Below are 20,522 nucleotides of genomic sequence, written 5' to 3'. Positions count from 1 at the left end.
AACTTGAAACTCCAGTGTGGGACTCCTCTTCCTCGCGAATGCAGGAGTGTGTAGAAATCTTTTGTCTGAAAGCCATGTGCCCTCATGCTCATGTACAACAGAGATATGGAAGTTATATATTTGGTATGTGCATTGGCCGGGCCATCCCACAGTGCGTTTTCTAGGCAACACCTAGCGGATACCGAGAAATTGATTGCTGCTTAACAGGGGCTCATAACCATGTTGTGTTAGGGCTCAAATTAATGCCCAGCTCATGCCTGGAAGAAGGGTAGTTCCCTGATCGCTATACGAGGTTGCATCCTGAAGCTATGGGAGATATAAATGTTCCATAACTCTGAGTCCCTCTGAGAAAGTAGGAGTGCATTCCATAGCTCCGCCCACTCAGTGATGTCACGACCAAGGGGTATAAGACCCTGAGAGCTCTGTTTTCACTAGACTTTGACCAGGAAGCTAGCTAAGAGACACTCTAATGCATCTTGATGAATCGCCCCTCCCCCGAGCCACATGGTCTGCCAGGAGCTGAAATGATATAAGGAACTGTAAGTGTTTTTTCTTCTGTTAATCCCTTTTTATTTGTAATGTCTGTACATACGATATTTGTCTTCTTTTATAATACCTTTCCATACTTCTGTAAACACTGCCTACCTTTTTGGGAGTAAAATATATAAAATTACTAGCTTGTCTCTCCTTGCTCTATAATGAACTGTCATGTCCTTTGAGGTGAATTATGCTACTAATTTGGGTTGGCTCTGGACCCGTTACTACGTTGGAAATCGGCGCTGGTGGCAGCGGATTTGGTCTGTGTGTTAGGGAGGCTTTGTAGTGACGGCGGCATTGATAATTATTGTTCCTGCCTGAGTGGGAGTAGTTATATTGGCCTCGCTGCAGTGTGCCCATTAGCCAGTACAAAGTAAGGCAGCCTTTCTGGTGACTAATTGCCCTAGGTGCAGTACCCTGACTGACCTGAGGGTAAGGTGTGCGCCAGAGAGCTGCAAGTTCCAAACCTGAACTGGGAAGTGGGATATAGATAAATCCCCTTCAAAAAGTACCCGGGGCAACCAAGCAACCCCGGTTCATGACAAATTGGTGTGAGTGGTGGGGATGATAAAGGTATCCTCCCTTGACATATTGGTGACATTTGGTGGGATTCCTGACAGAAGGTTATGGGGAAAGGGCATTGGTCTGGTATACAAAGGGGTTGTGTTGGTTGAACAATAAAGACTTGTCTTGTTTGCTTGATCTTTTTGGGGTTGTAGAATAAGGAATATACGAGGGATATAAAGTAGGCCTGTTTAGCAGAGATGAGAGCTGATTTGAAAGCGAGTGTTGCTTGTTTGAGTGCAGTGAAACCATCTTGCGAATTTGTTTTCTTCCAATGCTGCTCTGCAACCCTGGAACTTGCCGGAGCTTTTTAGTGATGTTATTGTGCCAGGGTTGTCTATTGATGCGTCACACTCTGCCATGAATGAGAGGGGTGACTGTGTCAATAGCTGATGTGAGAGTGGCATTGTAGAAAGCAGTGGCACTGTGTGTCGTGGAGTGAGGATATGGATACCAGTGGTAGGATAGAGTCAGATAGTGTGTGGGTGTCTAGATGTGCGAGGTTTCTGCGGAGGAGTGCATGTTGCTGGACATGGGTGACAGGTGAGGAAGACAGGGATGAGAAAGTGAGTAGATGGTGGTCAGATAGGGGAGGAGAGAGGTTTTGAAGTTAGATAGGGAGCAGAGATGGGTGAAGACTAGGTTTAATTTAAGTCCGTCTGTGTGGGTGGCTGAGGAGGACCACTGAGTAAGTCCAAAAGATGAAGTAAGGGACAGGAGTTTGGAGGCTGTCGACTGAAGCGGGTTGTCTATTGATTCGTCACTCTCTGCCATGCATGAGAGGGGATGATCGAGTGAGGTGTTGTAGAAAACGGTGGCGCTGTGTCATGGTGTGAAGATATGGAGGACTGCGATAGAATGTGCGAATGTCTAGGTGTACGAGCTTTCTACGTGGGTGTGTTAGTTGCTGGACATGGGTTTCAGGTGAGGACAGAGATGAGAAAGTGAGTAGATGATGGTCAGATGGGGGAGAGGAGTCACGTGAGCACTGCGTATTGACGTCAGAACACAGCGAGAAGGCGTGGTCCCTGTGCGAGTGGGAAGTAGATAGAAAGAGCCACCTGAGGCTGCTGTCACTGCCAGGCCACGCTGTGTCTTCTCCTCCTACCTCAGACACCACCGCCCTCACCATCCGCCATGTGCGACAAGGAGCTGATGTGGGCGCTGAAGAATGGAGACCTGGATGTGGTAAAGGAGTTTATTTCCAGAGGTGTGGACATCAACCTGACTCTGGAGGGAGGACGAAAGACTGTACATTACGCCGCAGACTTCGAGCAGGAAGAGACTCTGGAATATATCTTGGCAAAAGGAGCCGATATTAATGCTGCAGATAAACATGGCATTATCCCTCTTTTGTCCGTCTTCAAAACTGTCAAGCTGCTTCTGGAAAGGGGAGCTGACAAAAATGTAAAAGGACCCGACTGCCATAGTGCTTTGGAATCCACAACCAGTCTATTAAAGACCTGCTTCATTGATGGGACTGGAGCTTCTCTGCGACATTTGCCTCTAACTGCTGTCTTATTTTTATTTTAGTTTTTTCCTATTTTTCTGTTTTTTGGTTTTTTTTTTCTGCCATCTTTTAAATCCGAGGACACAAGTAACGACCGAGGGATCGCCAGCCATCACCGTTCCACCAAATACCCAAGCGCTAGGTTATGCTTTTTTGAAGACTAGCGAATGTACTGCTGTGATGAACGACATGTTGCCTTGGGTTAAACCTAGTAACAATCCCAAATTCCCCATCCGTAGGGACCAAAGGATGAACAAAGTGACAGGAGTTTGGAGGCCACCTTCTGCCAGGTGTAAGTGAGGAGGTTGAAGTTACCCATGGTGATGGTGGGAATGTCAGCAGAGAGAAAGTGTAGAAGTCAGGTGGAGAAATGGTCAATAAAGGCACTGGCCGGTCCAAGGGGTCGGTATATGATGGCCACTTGGAGGTTGGATGAACAATAGATATGGACAGAATGCACTTCAAAAGAAGTAAGGATACGGGAAGGTAGAGGTGGGATTAGGATGAAGGTGCAGTTGTTAGAAAGAAGAAGACGAACTCTTCCACCATGTTTATTGACAGGGTGAGGATTGTGGATGAAGTGAAGGTCACCGTAACACAGTATAGCAGGGGAGGCAGTGTTGGAAGGTGTCAGCCATGTTTCAGTGAGGCCCAGTCTCACGTCGCCTCTTCCTGCCGACGTGCCTGCCGCTGCCTTCCCTGATTCCCGGTATTCATAACCTGTCTCGGCACACTCCTAGAGTATGCGCGCGTCACCCGACGTCCTCTCTTCCTGTTTCACCGTCGGTCCCTGGGTCTCAATTGTGCTTCACGTTTGATCCAGGCCCCACGCTTCCTGCTCTCTCTTGTTTACTCTCCTGCCTGCATTGCCTCGTGTGCTACCCTGTATCTTGCATCTTCCTTCCCTGTGTTCTCTTCGTCTCCTTTCCTAGTTTCGTCCGTCCCAGTCTACTCCTTTTCAGCTCCGTGTCTCCAGTCTCTCCAGAGTGTTCGTCTCCGTCGTTCTCTTTCTGATTTTCGGTAGCCTTCCCTGTGGTTCCCAGTCTCGGCCATCTGTTCCTAGTCCGTCCTTGCTTGTGTCTCCTATCTCCTGTCCCCGGGTATCAGCTTCTGCGGCAATAGTCTCCTTTGGGCCTGCCCCTGACTCTCCCTGTATTGGGGGTGGCCCACTAGGTCAGCTCACCCTTAGGAGGTTCGTTGTCGCGATCCTGCGGGTTCACCCTAGGAGTTTCACAAGTCTCACACACAGACGTTACACCCAGGATGGGTAGAGTGCAACAGGTAAAGGGGTTGTGAATGACCTGGAGCTTCTTGCAGGCAGAATGGGCTTTCCAAAGCGCCCCAGAGAAGGGAAGCAGCAAAGAGGGAGTCATAGTTACATAATTATATTGGTTGAAAAAAGACCCCGGTCCATCAAGTTCAACCTTTCTCCACCAATTGTTTATTTTGTCACTAATTTAACTATAAACTGCAGTGTTCTGTGTATTGAGGAAATCATCCTGCCCTTGTGTAAGAGCTGTTATAGTGTCGGCCATTACTACTGCCTGTGGTCGGCATTCCACATTCTGACTGCTCTAACTGTAAAGACCCCTTTCCTCTTTAGATGCCTAAATCGCCTGTCTTCCACCCGTAATGAGTGCTCCCTGGTTCTTAGTATGGCCTTTAGAAGTAGTAAGTCATGCGCCGTCCTTTGTATTGATCACACATGTATTTATACATATAAAGGAATGGGTTTTATGGTGCAGAGGTTACTAGTAGGTGAAGAGTGATTGGAGAGAAAAGTACTTGTGGTTGTCATCTGTGAAGGTCCAGGATTGGGAGATATATCGCCAGCAGTGAGGAGAAGGAGACAGAGAGAAAGAAAGGAGGAGGGAGAAGGAGAGAGAGAGGGAAAGAAAGGAGGTGGGAGAAGGATAGTTCCTACATAGTAACATAGTTATTAAGGTTGAAGGAAGACTTTAAGTCCATCTAGTCCAACCCATAGCCTAACCTAACATGCCCTAACATGTTGATCCAGAGGAAGGCAAAAAAAACCCATGTGGCAAAGAGTAAGCTCCACATTGAGGAAAAAAATTCCTTCCCGACTCCACATACGGCAATCAGACTAGTTCCCTGGATCAACACCCTAACAAGGAATCTAGTGTATATACCCTGTAACATTATACTTTTCCAGAAAGGTATCCAGTCCCCTCTTAAATTTAATTAATGAATCACTCATTACAACATCATACGGCAGAGAGTTCCATAGTCTCACTGCTCTTACAGTAAAGAATCCGCGTCTGTTATTATGCTTAAACCTTCTTTCCTCCAGACGTAGAGGATGCCCCCTTGTACCTGTCACCGGTCTATGATTAAAAAGATCATCAGAAAGGTCTTTGTACTGTCCCCTCATATATTTATACATTAACATAAGATCACCCCTTAGTCTTCTTTTTTCCAAACTAAATAGCCCCAAGTGTAATAACCTATCTTGGTATTGCAGACCCCCCAGTCCTCTAATAACCTTGGTCGCTCTTCTCTGCACCCGCTCCAGTTCAGCTATGTCTTTCTTATACACCGGAGACCAGAACTGTGCACAGTATTCTAAGTGTGGTCGCACTAGTGACTTGTATAGAGGTTAAATTATGTTCTCCTCATGAGCATCTATGCCTCTTTTAATACATCCCATTATTTTATTTGCCTTTGTAGCAGCTGCCTGACACGGGCCACTAAATGTGAGTTTGTCATCCACCAATACTCCCAGGTCTTTTTCATTGACGGTTTTGCCCAGAGTTTTAGAATTAAGCACATAGTTATACATCTTATTACTTCTACCCAAGTGCATGACCTTACATTTATCCCCATTAAAGCTCATTTGCCATTTATCAGCCCAAGCTTCTAGTTTACATAAATCATCCTGTAATATACAATTGTCCTTCTCTGTATTGATTACCCTGCAGAGTTTAGTGTCATCTGCAAATATTGAAATTCCACTCTGTATGCCCCCTACAAGATCATTAATAAATATGTTAAAAAGAAGAGGGCCCAATACTGACCCCTGTGGTACCCCACTGCTAACCGCGACCCAGTCCAACTGTGCTCCATTAATAAACACCCTGTGATGACTCAAGGGAGAAAAAATAAAAAGAGGACCCACTAGACCGTGACGACGAACCACCCACGGGCGAGCTGACCAGATGGACCGCCCCATATACAGGAAGAGTTAGGGGCAGGCCTGTGGGGGACTATCGCCTCGGCAGCTGGGAGACCAGGGTGGAATAGAGTGACTCACGGAGACCCTGGGAAAGCCAGTGAGCAAGAGACACTGGACTGGCGGGGTAGGGCTGAGACAAAAGACAGGTGAGAACGGAAAATACACAGGACTGGCGGGTACTGCTGAGACACAGGACTGGCGGGTACTGCTGAGACACAGGACTGACGGGTACTGCTGAGACACAGGACTGACGGGTGTGCTGAGACACAGGACTTGCGGGTACTGCTGAGACACAGGACTGGCGGGTACTGCTGAGACACAGGACTGGCGGGTACTGCTGAGACACAGGACTGGCGGGTACTGCTGAGACACAGGACTGGCGGGTACTGCTGAGACACAGGACTGACGGGTACTGCTGAGACACAGAACTGACGGGTACTGCTGAGACACAGGACTGACGGGTACTGCTGAGACACAGGACTGGCGGGTACTGCTGAGACACAGGACTGGCGGGTACTGCTGAGACACAGGACTGTCGGGTACTGCTGAGACACAGGACTGGCGGGTACTGCTGAGACACAGGACTGGTGGGTACTGCTGAGACACAGGACTGACGGGTACTGCTGAGACACAGGACTGACGGGTACTGCTGAGACACAGATCTGACGGGTGTGCTGAGACACAGGACTGGCGGGTACTGCTGAGACACAGGAACACAGGACTGGCGGGTACTGCTGAGACACAGGACTGGCGGGTACTGCTGAGACACAGGACTGGCGGGTACTGCTGAGACACAGGACTGGCGGGTACTGCTGAGACACAGGACTGTCGGGTACTGCTGAGACACAGGACTGGCGGGTACTGCTGAGACACAGGACTGGTGGGTACTGCTGAGACACAGGACTGACGGGTACTGCTGAGACACAGGACTGACGGGTACTGCTGAGACACAGATCTGACGGGTGTGCTGAGACACAGGACTGGCGGGTACTGCTGAGACACAGGAACACAGGACTGGCGGGTACTGCTGAGATACATGACTGGCGGGTACTGCTGAGACACAGGACTGGCAGGTACAGCAAAGAACTGGCGAGAGCGACAGAGACACAGGACCGGCGGGGACGAAGGAGACACAGGACTGGATCTAGGAGAGCAAGAAGAGAACCAAGTCAGGAAGCAGGGTATGCACAGGATAAACGTGCGGCCAAGAGCACTTTCAAACACAAATGATCATCAGGCACAGGGGAGAGGAAGGGGCCGGTTCAAATAGCAGCGCTGCACAATACTTCCTGGTGGGAGTCCTCCAAGGTAATAGAGAGGACAGGAAGGAAGCGCCAGAAGGGAGTTAGAAGTGCGCGCACGCAGAACTGAACCTGGCGCGCATTCGACGAGCAGCAGAAGCCGGGAGCGAGCGCTGAGGAGAGGACGCTGCAGCTGAGGAGGTGCGCCGGGATGCCGAAGACAGGTGAGTATGACAGGGAGCGGCAGCGGCATGACAAACCCTTTGTTTCCTATCCCTGAGCCAGCTCTTAACCCATTTAAACATATTTTTCCCTATCCCCAGTATTCTCATTTTATGTTTAAACTTTTTGTTTGATACTTGTTTTGTATTGTAGTGGGAGGAATGTGAGGTTGAGGAGCAGTTCTGCAGATGAGGTCAGGTGGGGGGTAAGAGGGAAGGTGAGATAGTTATTTGTTTGGGGAGTGCTGGGGTGTGGGAATAGCAAAGGAGAGAAAGGATTAGTGGAGCAGTAATGATAGAGGCCGATGTCAGCATGGTGAGAGAGTAAGGGTACTGTCACACTCTGCAACTTTCCAACGATCACGACCAGCGATACGACCTGGCCGTGATCGTTGGAAAGTCGTTGTGTGGTCGCTGGGGAGCTGTCACACAGACCGCTCTCCAGCGACCAACGATGCCGTAGGCCCCGGGTAACCAGGGTAAACATCGGGTTACTAAGCGCAGGGCCGCGCTTAGTAACCCGATGTTTACCCTGGTTACCATCGTAAAAGTAAAAAAAAAAAAAACAGTACATACTCACATTCCGATGTCCGTCAGGTCCCTTGCAGTCTGCTTCCCGCTCTGACTGAGTGCCGCCGTAAAGTGAAAGCAGATCACAGCGGTGACGTCACCGCTGTGCTCTGCTCTTACATTCCGGCCGGCAGTCAGTCAGAGCGGGAAGCAGACTGCAAGGGACCTGACAGACACCGGAATGTGAGTATGTACGGGTTTTTTTTTTAACTTTTACGATGGTAACCAGGGTAAACATCGGGTTACTAAGCGCGGCCCTGCGCTTAGTAACCCGATGTTTACCCTGGTTACAAGCGAACGCATCGTTGGATCGGTGTCACACACACCGATCCAACGATGACAGCGGGAGATCCAGCGACGAAAGAAAGTTCCAAACGATCTGCTACGACGTACGATTCTCAGCAGGGTCCCTGATCGCTGCTGCGTGTCAGACACAGCGATATCGTATGGATATCGCTGGAACGTCACGGATCGTACCGTCGTAGCGACAAAAGTGCCACTGTGAGACAGTACCCTAAATGTGGAAAGATAAAGAGATATGCACAGTAAATAAACAGTTGTAGCCCTTACCTTCTGCTCATGTCTTGCTGATTTCTGGTATATGTCACGGTAGCACCACTCAGTGTCCTATGCTTGCAGTGAGTGACAGCACAGCCACTCTACAGAGTCAGGGGCGTGCTAGGCTGTTAGTATTGTGAGTGACAGCCCAGCCGGTCAATTTGTCCAGGCCTGCTGGATTTCCTCCAGTTATCACCAGTTCAAGGTGATTACCTGGATACTTAGCTGGCTGAGAATGGTCAGACTAATGACAATCATTGCTTTGCTTGGTGGTGTGTTTGCCTTGTGCTTAGAGTTCTGCTATTCTGGTCTTTGTTGCCTGACCTCATACTTTTAATTTGATTGCTCCTTTGTGTTACCCCTTTGCCTTTGATGTACTCTGACCTCTGCTGCCTTACCTCCGACTTTGCCTTTCACCATTGTTTTGACTTATCCTTTTGCCTTTGACGTGCTCTCCTGGTATTTGACCCTGGACTCCTTGTTTACCTTGTCTCATGGCTTGCCATTGAGTAGTGACTTAGCTTCACATTACAACTGACTGTATACATTTTTATTTTTGCCAATATGGATTCCATTCACACGCTTTGATCAGTTGGCAAATCTGACCCAACTGATTCAGGATCTGGCTAAAGAGCACTGGAACCTTGAATCTTCACAGTTCCAGTTGCAAGGCTAGATGTTATGATCCGGTGACCCTGGAGCCGCATGTGACTATCTCTGGAGTTAGTGGTACCTGTACTGACCGCAATCCTAATACTGACACCGCAACTAGAAGTAGCCGTGGGATGTACCTGACATGGCCTAGACACCTCGACACAGCCGGAGGACTAAATACCCCTAAAGATGGAAATGGGAAATCCTATCTTGCCTCAGAGCAGAGCCCCAAAGGATAGGCAGCCCCCCACAAATATTGACTGTGAGTCTAAGAGGAAATACGAACACAGGCAGAAAAGACAAAGTTTAGCAAAAGAGGCACTACTAGCTACAATAGAAAAGGATAGGACAGAGTACTAAGCGGTCAGTATTAAAACTCTAGAAAAATCCACAGCAGAATATACTATCTGCTACATCTTACTAAAGACATAGGATGTATATCTGCATCTCCAAAGAATCCAGCATGACAGAAAAATCCAAACTATAGTCTAAGCTGGACAGAAACACAATAGATTGCACTGCACATAAAAGCACACTGCATGCGTGCTACAGAGAACAAAACAAGACACTTATCTTAGCTGAAATGACAGCAGGGCAAGTGGAGCCAGACAGAGATGAAATCCCTCCAAGATACAATGGACAACTGGCAGGGATTGATGGATCCTGCAAACCTAAATACCTAATAGAACTGCAATAAGCAGAAACACCTGCCCTGATTACAATCCAGAGACCACTGCACTACCACTAGCAACCACCGGAGGCAGCCCAAGAGCAGAATTCCCAACAGTACCCCCCCACTTGAAGAGGGGTCACCGAACCCTCACCAGAGCCGCCAGGCCGATCAGGACGAGCCCGGTGAAAGGCCCGAACCAAATCAGTAGCATGGACATCAGAGGAAAAGACCCAAGAATTATCCTCCTGGACGTAACCCTTCCATTTGACAAGGTATTGAAGTTTCCGTCTCGAAAAATGAGAATCCAAAATCTTCTCAACCACATACTCCAACTCCCCATCCACCAACACAGGAGCCGGAGGATCAACAGAGGGATGAACGGGCGTCACATATTTCTGCAATAAAGATCTATGGAAAATATTATGGATGGCAAAAGATGCCGGAAGGGCCAAACGAAAAGACACAGGATTGATAATCTCAGAAATCCTGTAAGGACCAATAAACCGAGGCTTGAACTTAGGGGAAGAAACCTTCATAGGAACATGACGGGAAGACAACCAAACCAAGTCCCCAACCCGAAGCCGGGAACCAACACACCGACGACGATTAGCAAAACGTTGCGCCTCCTCCTGAGACAACACCAAATTGTCCACCACATGAGCCCAAATTTGCTGCAACCTGTCAACCACAGAATCCACACCAGGACAATCAGAAGGCTCAACCTGCCCTGGAGAAAAACGAGGATGAAAACCAAAATTGCAAAAGAAGGGCGAAACCAAGGTAGCCGAACTAGCCCGATTATTAAGGGCAAACTCGGCCAATGTCAAGAAAGCCACCCAATCATCCTGATCAGCAGACACGAGGCATCTCAGATACGTTTCCAAAGTCTGATTAGTTCGCTCGGTTTGGCCATTTGTCTGAGGATGAAATGCGGAAGAAAAAGACAAATCAATGCCCAGCCTAGTACAAAAGGCACGCCAAAACATAGAAACAAACTGGGGAACCTCTGTCGGACACAATATTCTCCGGAATACCATGCAAACGAACCACATGCTGAAAAAACAGAGGAACCAAATCAGAAGAGGAAGGCAACTTAGGCAAAGTGTTATGACCCCAATGGCGAGGGTCTCAGAGGAACGTGGAAGTCTGCAGAATACAAAAATCCAGCTCATAGGGCAGTGGTAACTGGGTTGATCATATATCTACTCCTAACGCCAACACTAGAAGTAGCCGGGGATCATTCCTACGTTGATTCTAGATGACACGCGCCAGCCGGAGAATCTAGCTACCCCTAGTAGAGGAAAACAAAGACCTTTCTTGCCTCCAGAGAAGGGGACCCCAAAGCTGGATAGAAGCCCCCCACAAATAATGACGGTGAGGTAAGAGGAAATGACAAACACAGAAATGAACCAGGTTTAGCACAGAGAGGCCCGCTTACTGATAGCAGAATAAAGAAAGGTAACTTATATGGTCAACAAAAACCCTATCAAAATCCACACTGGAAATTCAAGAACCCCCGAACCGTCTAACGGTCCGGGGGGAGAACACCAGCCCCCTAGAGCTTCCAGCAAAGGTCAGGATATAGATTAGGAACAAGCTGGACAAAAATACAAAACCAAAACAAATAGCAAAAAGCAAAAGGCAGACTTAGCTGATATAACTGGAACCAGGATCAGTAGACAAGAGCACAGCAGACTAGCTCTGATAACTACGTTGCCAGGCATTGAACTGAAGGTCCAGGGAGCTTATATAGCAACACCCCTAACTAACGACCCAGGTGCGGATAAAAGGAAAGACAGAAAAACCAGAGTCAAAAAACTAGTAACCACTAGAGGGAGCAAAAAGCAAATTCACAACAGTACCCCCCCCTTAGTGAGGGGTCACCGAACCCTCACCACGACCACCAGGGCGATCAGGATGAGCGGCATGAAAGGCACGAACTAAATCGGCCGCATGAACATCAGAGGCGACCACCCAGGAATTATCCTCCTGACCATAGCCCTTCCACTTGACCAGGTACTGAAGCCTCCGCCTGGAGAGGCGAGAATCCAAGATCTTCTCCACCACGTACTCCAACTCGCCCTCAACCAACACCGGAGCAGGAGGCTCAGCAGAAGGAACTACAGGCACAATGTACCGCCGCAACAAGGACCTATGAAATACATTGTGAATAGCAAACGACACAGGAAGATCCAGACGAAAAGATACAGGATTAAGGATTTCCAATATCTTGTAAGGCCCAATAAAACGAGGTTTAAATTTGGGAGAGGAGACCTTCATAGGAACAAAGCGGGAAGAAAGCCACACCAAATCCCCAACGCGTAGTCGGGGACCCACACCGCGGCGGCGGTTGGCAAAGCGCTGAGCCTTCTCCTGTGACAACTTCAAGTTGTCCACCACATGATTCCAGATCTGCTGCAACCTATCCACCACAGAATCCACCCCAGGACAGTCAGAAGGCTCCACATGACCCGAAGAAAAGCGAGGATGGAAACCAGAGTTGCAGAAAAAAGGCGAAACCAAGGTGGCGGAACTAGCCCGATTATTAAGGGCAAACTCAGCCAACGGCAAGAATGTCACCCAATCGTCCTGATCAGCAGAGACAAAACACCTCAAATAAGCCTCCAAAGTCTGATTGGTTCGCTCCGTCTGTCCATTAGTCTGAGGATGGAAAGCAGACGAAAACGACAAATCAATGCCCATCCTACTACAAAAGGATCGCCAGAACCTGGAAACGAACTGGGATCCTCTGTCTGACACAATATTCTCAGGGATGCCGTGCAAACGAACCACGTTCTGGAAAAACACAGGAACCAGATCGGAAGAGGAAGGCAGCTTAGGCAAAGGAACCAAATGGACCATCTTGGAGAAGCGATCACATATCACCCAGATAACGGACATGCCCTGAGATAGCGGAAGATCAGAAATGAAATCCATGGAGATATGTGTCCAAGGTCTCTTCGGGACAGGCAAGGGCAAGAGCAAACCGCTGGCACGAGAACAGCAAGGCTTAGCTCGAGCACAAGTCCCACAGGACTGCACAAATGACCGCACATCTCTTGACAAGGAAGGCCACCAAAAGGACCTGGCCACCAGATCTCTGGTGCCAAAAATTCCCGGGTGACCTGCCAACACCGAGGAATGAACCTCGGAAATGACTCTGCTGGTCCACTTATCCGGAACAAACAGTCTGTCAGGTGGACAAGACTCAGGCCTATCAGCCTGAAATCTCTGCAACACACGTCGCAGATCCGGAGAAATAGCTGACAAGATAACTCCCATCTTTAAGAATACCAACAGGATCAGCGACTCCAGGAGCATCAGGCACAAAGCTCCTAGAAAGAGCATCGGCCTTCACATTCTTTGAACCTGGTAAATACGAGACAACAAAATCAAAGCGGGAGAAAAACAATGACCAGCGGGCCTGTCTCGGATTAAGGCGTTTAGCAGACTCGAGATACATCAGATTTTTGTGATCAGTCAAGACCACCACACGATGCTTAGCACCCTCGAGCCAATGACGCCACTCCTCAAATGCCCATTTCATGGCCAACAACTCCCGATTGCCCACATCATAATTTCGCTCGGCAGGCGAAAACTTCCTAGAGAAAAAGGCACAAGGTTTCATAACAGAGCAACCAGGGCCTCTCTGCGACAAAACGGCCCCTGCCCCAATCTCCGAAGCATCCACCTCAACCTGAAAGGGAAGTGAGACGTCAGGCTGGCACAAAACAGGCGCCGAAGTAAACCGGCGTTTCAACTCCTGGAAAGCCTCCACGGCAGCAGGAGCCCAGTTAGCTACATCGGAGCCCTTCTTGGTCATATCCGTCAAAGGTTTCACAATGCTAGAAAAATTAGCGATAAAACGACGGTAGAAGTTAGCGAAGCCCAAGAACTTCTGAAGACTCTTAACTGACGAGGGCTGAGTCCAATCAAGAATAGCTCGGACCTTGACTGGGTCCATCTCCACAGCAGAAGGGGAAAAAATGAACCCCAAAAAGGGAACCTTCTGTACACCAAAGAGACACTTTGAGCCCTTGACAAACAAAGAATTTTCACGCAAAATTTTAAAGACCAACCTGACCTGCTCCACATGCGAATCCCAATTATCAGAAAAAACCAAAATATCATCCAGATAAACAATCAAAAATTTATCCAGATACTTCCGGAAAATGTCATGCATAAAGGACTGAAAAACTGAAGGCGCATTGGAGAGCCCAAAAGGCATCACCAAGTACTCAAAATGACCTTCGGGCGTATTGAATGCGGTTTTCCATTCATCACCTTGCTTAATGCGCACAAGGTTGTACGCACCACGAAGGTCTATCTTGGTGAACCACTTGGCACCCTTAATCCGGGCAAACAAGTCAGACAACAGCGGTAAAGGATACTGAAATTTGACAGTGATCTTATTTAAAAGCCGATAATCAATACAAGGTCTCAAAGATCCGTCCTTTTTTGCCACAAAAAAGAATCCCGCACCAAGAGGGGAAGAAGACGGACGAATATGTCCTTTTTCCAGAGACTCCTTGATATATGAACGCATAGCGGTATGTTCAGGTACCGACAGATTAAACAGTCTTCCCTTAGGAAATTTACTGCCTGGGATCAAATCTATAGCACAGTCACAGTCCCTATGAGGAGGCAGTGCACTGGACTCAGACTCACTGAAGACATCCTGATAATCAGACAAATACTCCGGAACTTCCGAAGGCGTAGAAGAAGCAATAGACACAGGCAGGGAATCCTTATGAATACCACGACAGCCCCAACTTGAGACTGACATAGCCTTCCAGTCCAGGACTGGATTATGGGTCTGTAACCATGGCAGCCCTAAAACGACCAAATCATGCATTTTATGTAAAACCAGGAAACGTATCACCTCGCGGTGTTCAGGAGTCATGCACATGGTAACCTGAGTCCAATACTGCGGTTTATTTGCTGCCAATGGTGTAGCATCAATACCCCTAAGAGGAATAGGATTTTCTAATGGTTCAAGAGTAAATCCACAGCGCTTAGCAAATGAGAGATCCATGAGACTCAGGGCAGCACCTGAATCTACAAACGCCATGACAGGATAAGATGACAGTGAGCAAATCAAAGTTACAGACAGAATAAATTTAGGTTGCAAATTACCAACGGTGACAGGACTAACAACCTTAGCTATACGCTTAGAGCATGCTGAGATAACATGTGTAGAATCACCACAGTAGTAGCACAAGCCATTCCGGCGTCTATGAATTTTCCGCTCATTTCTAGTCAGGATTCTATCACATTGCATTAAATCAGGTGTCTGTTCAGACAACACCATGAGGGAATTTGCGGTTTTTCTATCACATTGCACCGAATTAGGTGTCTGTTCAGACAACACCATGAGGGAATTTGCGGTTTTGCGCTCCCGCAACCGCCGGTCAATTTGAATAGCCAGTGCCATAGTATCATTCAGACCTGTGGGAATGGGAAAACCCACCATAACATTCTTAATGGCTTCAGAAAGGCCATTTCTAAAATTAGCGGCCAGTGCACACTCGTTCCAATGTGTCAGCACGGACCATTTCCGAAATTTTTGGCAATACACTTCAGCCTCGTCCTGCCCCTGAGACATAGACAGCAAGGCCTTTTCTGCCTGAATCTCAAGATTGGGTTCCTCATAAAGTAAACCGAGCGCCAGAAAAAACGCATCAAGATCAGCCAATGCCGGATCTCCTGGCACCAGCGAAAAAGCCCAATCCTGAGGGTCGCCCCGTAAGAACGAAATAACAATCTTTACTTGCTGAGCAGAATCTCCTGATGAACAGGGTCTCAGGGACAAAAACAATTTACAATTATTCACGAAATTCCTAAACTTAAAACTGTCTCCGGAAAACAGTTCAGGAATCGGTATTTTAGGTTCTGACCTAGGATTTCTGATAACATAGTCTTGTATGCCCTGCACACGAGTAGCCAGCTGGTCCACACTTGTAATCAAGGTCTGGACATTCATGTCTGCAGCAAGCATAGCCACTCTGAGGTAAAGGGGAAGGAGAGAAAAAAAAACTCAGAATCTTCTTTCTTATAATCCCTCTTCTGCAATGCATTAAACATTTAATACTGGCCTGGCAAACTGTTATGACCCCAATGGCGAGGGTCTCAGAGGAACGTGGAAGTCTGCAGAATACAAAAATCCAGCTCATAGGGCAGTGGTAACTGGGTTGATCATATATCTACTCCTAACGCCAACACTAGAAGTAGCCGGGGATCATTCCTACGTTGATTCTAGATGACACGCGCCAGCCGGAGAATCTAGCTACCCCTAGTAGAGGAAAACAAAGACCTTTCTTGCCTCCAGAGAAGGGGACCCCAAAGCTGGATAGAAGCCCCCCACAAATAATGACGGTGAGGTAAGAGGAAATGACAAACACAGAAATGAACCAGGTTTAGCACAGAGAGGCCCGCTTACTGATAGCAGAATAAAGAAAGGTAACTTATATGGTCAACAAAAACCCTATCAAAATCCACACTGGAAATTCAAGAACCCCCGAACCGTCTAACGGTCCGGGGGGAGAACACCAGCCCCCTAGAGCTTCCAGCAAAGGTCAGGATATACCGTATTTTCCGGCGTATAAGACGACTGGGCGTATAAGACGACCCCCCAACTTTACCAGTTAAAATATAAAATCTTCTTAAAAGTCGGGGGTCTTCTTATACACCCTATGTCGTCTTATAGGGCCGGTGAATATGTGCCTTTTGGGGGGGGGGGGGGAGTGATCCTGATGCCGAGGGGGCGTCTCACAGGAAAGTGAGTATCCCCCATTACCTTATCGTAGCGGTGCAGCGTGGGGGTCTCAGTGCTGGGAGTGGCGGCGGCGGCTGCTGTGCTCTGGTGCGGCGGCTGCTGTGCTCTGGTGCGGCGGCTCCTCTTCTGTGTGGGGCCTCTGTGCTGTGAGGTGGCGGTGGCGGCGGCATATCTTTATCCAGTTGGGGCTCCTCCGGCATCTCCTTAGCCCTGGAGGCCCCGCCGCAACTCCATCGGTGCAATGCAGCGGCCATTTTCCCGGAGGCAGCTCAATAGGTGCGATGCGGTGGCCTCCGGGAAAATGGCCGCTGCTCAGATTCAGATCTCGTCCCGAAATCTCGGGACACGAGATCTGAATCTGAGCAGCGGCCATTTTCCCGGAGGCCACCACATTGCACCGATGGAGTTGCGGCGGGGCCTCCAGGGCTAAGGAGATGCCGGAGGAGCCCCGACTGGATAAAGATACGCCGCTGCCGCCGCCACCTCACAGCACAGAGGCCCCACACAGAAGAGGAGCCGCCGCACCAGAACACAGCAGCCGCCGCCGCTCCCAGCACTGACACCCCCACGCTGCACCGCTAGGATAAGGTAATGGGGATTACTCACTTTCCTGTGAGACGCCCCCTCGTCATCAGGATCACTCCCACTCCCCACCCACCATATACACCGGCGTACACGACGATTCCCGGCGTATAAGACGACCCCCGACTTTTAAGAAGATTTTCGGGGGTTAAAAAGTCGTCTTATACGCCGGAAAATACGGTAGATTAGGAACAAGCTGGACAAAAATACAAAACCAAAACAAATAGCAAAAAGCAAAAGGCAGACTTAGCTGATATAACTGGAACCAGGATCAGTAGACAAGAGCACAGCAGACTAGCTCTGATAACTACGTTGCCAGGCATTGAACTGAAGGTCCAGGGAGCTTATATAGCAACACCCCTAACTAACGACCCAGGTGCGGATAAAAGGAAAGACAGAAAAACCAGAGTCAAAAAACTAGTAACCACTAGAGGGAGCAAAAAGCAAATTCACAACAGCAAAGGCACCAAATGAACCATCTTAGAAAACCGGTCACAAACCACCCAGATAACCGACATCCTCTGGGAAACCGGAAGGTCTGAAATGAAATCCATAGAAATATGCGTCCAAGGCCTCTCAGGGACCGGCAAAGGCAAAAGCAACCCACTAGCGCGGGAACAACAAGGCTTAGCCCGCGCACAAGTCCCACAGGACTGCACAAAACGCACATCCCGCGACAAAGAAGGCCACCAAAAAGACCTACCAACCATATCTCTGGTACCAAAAATACCAGGATGGCCTGCCAACACAGAACAGTGAACCTCCGAAATCACTCTACTAGTCCATTTATCAGGAACGAACAGTTTCCCCACAGGACAGCGGTCAGGTTTTTCAGCCTGAAATTCCTGAAGAACCCATCGCAAATCAGGGGAGATGGCAGAAAGGATCACCCCTTCCTTTGGAATGCCGACCGGTTCAAGGACCTCCGGAGAATCAGGCAAAAAGTTCCTAGAGAGGGCATCAGCCTTAATATTCTTAGAACCCGGAGGATACGAGACCACGAAATCAAAACGAGAGAAAAACAAAGACCATCGAGCCTGTCTAGGATTCAGCCGCTTGGCAGACTCGAGGTAAATCAGATTTTTATGATCGGTCAAGACCACAATACGGTGCTTAGCTCCCTCAAGCCAATGTCGCCATTCCTCGAACGCCCACTTCATAGCCAACAATTCCCGATTGCCGACATCATAATTACGTTCAGCAGGCGAAAATTTTCGGGAAAAGAAGGCACATGGCCTCATCAAGGAACCATCAGAATTCCTCTGAGACAAAACGGCCCCTGCTCCAATCTCAGAAGTGTCAACCTCAACCTGAAATGGAAGAGAAACATCTGGCTGACGCAACACCGGGGCCGAAGTAAATCGGCGTTTAAGCTCCTGAAAGGCAGAGACAGCAGCAGAGGACCAATTCATAACATCAGCACCCTTTTTCGTCAAATCAGTCAGGGGTTTAACCACACTGGAGAAGTTAGCAATGAAACGGCGATAAAAATTAGCAAAGCCCAAAAATTTCTGAAGACTCTTCACGGACGTGGGCTGAATCCAATCATGAATGGCCTGAACCTTAACCGGATCCATCTCTATAGATGAGGGAGAAAAAATGAAGCCCAAAAAAGAAACCTTCTGCACCCCAAAGAGACACTTAGACCCCTTCACAAATAAAGCATTATCACGAAGGATCTGAAACACCATCCTGACCTGTTTCACATGAGACTCCCAATCATCGGAAAAAATCAGAATATCATCCAAATATACAATCATGAATTTATCAAGATAATTCCGGAAGATATCATGCATGAAGGACTGAAAAACAGATGGAGCATTTGAGAGCCCGAAAGGCATCACAAGGTATTCAAATGGCCCTCGGGCGTATTAAACGCAGTTTTCCATTCGTCACCCGGCTTAATACGAATAAGATTATATGCCCCTCGAAGGTCAATCTTAGTAAACCAACTAGCCCCCTTAATCCTAGCAAACAAATCGGAAAGCAAAGGCAAAGGGTATTGGAATTTGACCGTGATCTTATTCAAGAGGCGATAATCAATACAGGGTCTCAAGGAACCATCCTTCTTGGCAACAAAAAAAAATCCCGCTCTCAATGGTGAAGAAGATGGCCGAATATGGCCTTTCTCCAAAGACTCCTTAATATAACTCCGCATGGCGGTATGTTCAGGTACAGACAGATTGAAAAGTCGACCCTTAGGAAACTTACAACCTGGAATCAAGTCAATAGCACAATCACAGTCCCTATGCGGTGGAAGGGAACTGGACTTGGGCTCATTGAACACATCCTGAAAATCAGACAAGAACTCTGGAATTTCAGAAGAGGGGGGTGAGGAGATTGACATTAAAGGAACGTCACCATGAACTCCCTGACAACCCCAACTAGTCATAGACATAGATTTCCAATCCAACGCCGGATTATGTAGCTGCAACCATGGAAAACCCAGTACAATAGCATCATGCAAATTATGCAACACCAGAAAGCGACAATCCTCCCGATGGGCTGGCGCCATGCACATGGTCACCTGTGTCCAAAACTGGGGTTTATTGTTAGCCAAAGGTGTAGCATCAATGCCCCTTAAAGGAATAGGGTTCTCCAAAGACTGCAAGGGAAAACCACAACGTCTGGCAAATTCCAAGTCCATTAAGTTCAAAGCGGCGCCAGAATCTACAAACGCCATGACAGAAAATGACGACATTGAGCAAATCAATGTCACAGATAACAGAAATTTAGGTTGTACGGTACCGATGGCAACTGAACTAGTGATCCTCTTAGTACGCTTAGGGCAGACCGAAATGACATGAGAAGCATCAACACAGTAAAAACACAACCCATTCTGACGTCTGAATCCCCGTTGTTCCGCTCCAGACAGAGTCCTATCACACTGCATAGGCTCAGGCATCTGCTCTGAGGACAACGCCACAGCGCGCACAGCTCTGCGCTCACGCAGGCGCCGATCAATCTGAATGGCCAGAGACATAGAATCGCTCAGACCAATAGGCGTGGGGAACCCCACCATAACATCTTTAACAGATTCAGAAAGACCCTTTCTGAAAATTGCCGCCAAAGCATCCTCATTCCACTTAGTCAGCACAGACCACTTTCTAAATTTCTGACAATACGATTCTGCCGCTTCTTGACCCTGAAACAGGGCCAACAAGGTCTTCTCAGCATGATCCACAGAATTTGGTTCATCATACAATAACCCTAGTGCCTGAAAGAAAGCTTGTACGTTAAGCAAGGCAGGATTCCCAGATTCCAGGGAAAATGCCAATCCTGAGGATCGCCACGCAGCAGGGAGATTACAATTTTTACCTGCTGTATGGGATCACCAGAAGAACGAGGTTTCAGAGCAAAAAACAGTTTACAGTTATTTTTGAAACTCAAAAGTTTAGGCCTGTCCCCAAAAAATAAATCAGGAGTAGGAATCCTAGGCTCTAA

At 48.2% G+C, this 20,522-nt stretch overlaps 1 protein-coding gene and 1 pseudogene across 1 annotated transcript in view; both read left to right on the top strand.

Moving 5' to 3' along the window:
* Window positions 1-20,522, top strand: part of PARP10 (poly(ADP-ribose) polymerase family member 10) — a 164,945-nt gene that overhangs the window by 76,237 nt on the left and 68,186 nt on the right. The window lies entirely within an intron of this gene.
* Window positions 2,239-2,988, top strand: LOC143781721 (myotrophin pseudogene; annotated as a pseudogene).

Source organism: Ranitomeya variabilis, chromosome 6 (assembly GCF_051348905.1).
Source record: "Ranitomeya variabilis isolate aRanVar5 chromosome 6, aRanVar5.hap1, whole genome shotgun sequence".
Classification (NCBI taxonomy): domain Eukaryota; kingdom Metazoa; phylum Chordata; class Amphibia; order Anura; family Dendrobatidae; genus Ranitomeya; species Ranitomeya variabilis.
Note: the sequence above shows the minus strand (reverse complement) of the source record. Positions and strands in the feature narration are given on the sequence as shown.